Genomic DNA, 4,163 nt, shown 5'->3' on the forward strand with positions numbered 1-4,163 from the left:
TATTTTAGCAAAAATGTTCATATTAATATGTATCTTACTTTGAACGGTTTCCGAGATAATTTGAATGTATTGAAAATTTTGGAAAACTTATATAGTCACGATAACATTGGAATATTGCGCACAGTAAAACATTGGTGATATTCTTCAACAGCAGTAATAGCACTATCATCATAGAGGCATAATAATAGATACAGCACTTCTGCATGCGACATTTGTGCAGGATTAGAAAAGTTATTTTGTAAAAATAACTAGTTACAATTACAGTTTTTTTTCTTTCAAAGAGTAATTAGTTACTTTTACAAATTATTCCAGTAACACATGTTGATCTTATATATTCCTTAAACATTTATAGAACACATTAGATACGTTTAGAAAACGTATATAAAACATATATAAAACGTATATGAACCAATAGATGTTACCTGACTACTGACTTTTCAGTTATCTTTGAGTTTACTTTTTTGTCATCATTACAGAACAATATAGATGATATTGATATTATTAGGACTAACAAAAAAAAAATATTAATTTATGTTTTTACATGTTATACAATCTTATTTAAAAAACAAGAAAAAATTAAGTCAGAAATACATAGGAAAACGTAAGACATAAGCGTAAGTGAATTGGCCAACTACAATAGAAAATTTCAGGTAATAACTTTACGTTTTTAGATTTATGTAATATTTTTCCTAGGACAAAAACGTGAAAATTTTTATGAATGTATGAATGTATGTATATACATATACACATACTTATATATACAAAAAATTTCACTTTTTACGTTTCCGTCCTAAAAAAGAAATTATCGCTATCCAATATTACTTTTAACCGATTTTCTTACTGTTTGCCTTATTGTCTTATGTTTTTCTATGTCATAGGCTACAGACAATATAATGCAAAGCCAAAATAAAGAGCTATACGTATCTATTAATTTTTTTTTACAAAAATAGAGATAAATCAATTGATATATAATCAATTGGTATACTTCTATGAATTTTCTGTTTATAAAAGTGTAAAGTATGATTATCAAAAAATTAATAGTTTACAAATTATTTAATATTTTATGTCAATATATGCCAAAATAAAGGCATATAAAATATTTTGTAAACTATTAGTTTTTTGATATCGCTTATCTTAATATTTTTATATACAGAATAATTAGAAAAATCATATTGTGTAAAAAAAAAATCATACAATTCCATTTTAAAAAGTGGAGGTGCCTTTACCTAGAAAAAAAAATGACCAAAATATTTCTCCTCGAAACCGTTCCACTTTCATTTGAAACATTTTTTTATATCATCAAAAATAAGTGAAATATTTCAGATGGTCAATTTAAGTGGTCACTCTGTATATACGGGATCCTCCCTTTTCAAAATATTGTTACGACTGGCGGTTTCAATTCTATTCCACCGGATAGCTGTTACCGGCGTGAAAGTGGTATTTTATCTCCGAATTTTAATAAAGAAAGCTCGGACTGTAAAAACATTTTTGATGCTCATTAAGTTGTTATATTGTTACGGTTACGGTTTTCTTTGTATACGTGTTTATTTTGTACCAAAGCTCATTTTTAAAAGACTGGAGTTATTCTTTCGAAAGCGTTCATGATCCGCTAGCACATCGCGAGTGAAATATTCTGCGAATACGACGCGAGTGTAACATTTTAAGGGCTCAACTCCGAAAACATCAAAACACTAGCTCTCGATTGCAGAAATTTTTTCGCAAATTGTGATCTTCCAAACAATGATGTTCGAGATCTGTGAGGTGCGTGTGAAGTGTGCACGGAGTAAGGCCGAATTTGCAGCGATGCTGCAGCAACACAACGAGAATTCCAACGTTTGTGAGAGAGGATTCAACAGCTAAGTCTCTACAATAATATTTCTTCCGCGATTGATAGCTCTATATTAGGAGATCGCAAGACGTAAGTCAAAGCCAGATGTTTTTGATGAAACAAATAACATGGACGTGACGTCTCATTCCTTTGAGATGCTTGATTTACGTGAGTCTCCTTGCCTTTTCAGAAATCCTAACATATTTCTTGGAAAATAAAATAAAACTTTTCTGAGATATTTTATATTTTATATCATAATATTTCTCGAAATATTGAAAAATATAATATTTTTTATATATTATGCAATATACATATATCCAATAATATTTATAATTAAACTAATGTTAATAAAAAAAGATTTATTTGGATATTATTTTTCATATAAGATATGATAACCTTCCGAAGATCTTGGAGCAAAAATTAAGGCATTTAGAAGTTTGTGAGAACTTTTAATCAGCTTGACTTAAGCTAAAATTAAAATTTGAAACAATTTTGACTGAAACTCATTTCCCATAAGATTTGTGCGGGATTCTTTAAAGTATCCTACTGTGGAGGAAGTAGGTTTGCAATTAAAAATTTTGGCTAATATGGAGGTGGAAAAGTTTTCCTTTTTTAGTCGAAAGTTTTTCAAAAATTAATTCGTTTACTGGGAAGGAATTAGGAAAACGAGAATTACTGCGTTGCATCTGCAATCTGACGGACATGTTGAACGCTAACATCAAACAATTCTTTATCTAAATTTATTACGAAAAACCAGAAAGATTGGACAATTGGATTCCTATGTGTTTACCATTCATCAAGGCATGAGGCTACAGACGCTACTCTTGTAGAATTATATTTCGATCAGGATCTCTTTCTATAGTTTTACTATGAAATAGCATTTCGAGAGAAAAGAAGAAGAATTTGGAAAATGATATATTCTAGCAAATTAAGAGGCAAATTAGATGTGATTCATCATCATACTGGACAGCATATAATTTACAGTTTTCACAGATCAAGAACCATTATGATCAAAATGCTAGACGGATCATTTTCGATATAGGACAAAAAGTTTGATTGCATAGAAAAAAGCGAGAAAGAGGGGAATAGTTCCGAAATTAAATTAAATTATAGAGTAATTAAATTACAGAGTGATTAGAAAGGATATAATTAAAAAGCTGAGTGAGGTCATTTTCGGAATTCGGACATAAGTATAGTTCATGTGGATAGGCTTGCTCCTTTTATTGAGAGACGATAATTGATTAATAAAGGATTTTTAAAGAAAAAGGAAAAAATAGAGAATCTTTTTCTTTTATAAAAGCATGGAATTCTATCTTTGGCTTTTTTATTATTAGTTAAAAAAGAATGGAAGAAAAGTGTTGCTGTTTGCTGGAGAAGATGGATCGGCGGAAGTCGACTAATTCATCCGCAAAAAAAAAAGTTCTAATCTATACTATCATTCATGGAGACGAATATCATTGTTGGTGTTGGCCCTTAAAAGGAAAATTTAACTATCTGAAGATGAATGGAGTAGACTTAAAAAATTGATCGTAGACTAACAATCTGTTGAAAAGAATCTTGTCAAATGTAATCTTTTGGAACTATTTCATCTCCGATTTTTGATCCGATTTTTCCGAGGATCTTTGGGTTAATCTCGAGAGAGGGACTTGGAAAGAGGTACTATGGAATTTTTCTTCTTGTTTGGACAAGTGATTTAAAGCTAAGTAAATTATTACAAACTGTATGTCATCGAATCGTTCGAGAGCTTGCAGCTCGAGAACTTTGGAGGAGTTCCTGGGAGGAAGCAAAAAGTCATATTTGATAGAAATTTAACATTTTTGAGTTTTTAGAAAAAAAGTATCTATGCTGCTTGATCTATGCGCCGATTTTTTGGAAGTGTTCGTCAAGCAATTGAAAATAATCGTAATATATTCTTATTTGTTTCTTCAATAAACTGCTAGCGTCTCATTATATTCTTGAAAGAAAGTGAATTATAAAATATTTATATCTCAAATTAAATTTGTTTAATTTTTGACAATATTATTTAGAAATTTTGTTCTGACAAAACTATTGCGTTATGATGAATCATTTTAGCGCAATTATTGCGAAAATTTCGTTAGTTCATGATGCCATTATACAATGATTTTTTAATATGTCTATTGAAGTCGAAAACCGTTTAGAATAGAGCATATGTTTATATAAACATTTTTACTTAAAATGGTCGATATTATCACCTAGAATATTGATTTTATCTCTTGAATCATTCTCTAGATGATAGATATATAAAATGACTATATGTATAGATGTTCAAACAATTGAATGTGATTAAATATACTAAATATACATTTTGATATAT

The 4,163-nt window shown here is 29.2% G+C and overlaps 1 protein-coding gene across 1 annotated transcript in view; it reads left to right on the plus strand.

The window, feature by feature from the left end:
- LOC108687868 (transient receptor potential cation channel trpm) overlaps positions 1 to 4,163 on the plus strand; it is a 20,586-nt gene that overhangs the window by 10,608 nt on the left and 5,815 nt on the right. The gene's annotated exons all lie outside the window — the stretch shown is intronic.

The sequence above is a fragment of the Atta colombica genome, unplaced genomic scaffold (assembly GCF_001594045.1).
Source record: "Atta colombica isolate Treedump-2 unplaced genomic scaffold, Acol1.0 scaffold219, whole genome shotgun sequence".
Classification (NCBI taxonomy): domain Eukaryota; kingdom Metazoa; phylum Arthropoda; class Insecta; order Hymenoptera; family Formicidae; genus Atta; species Atta colombica.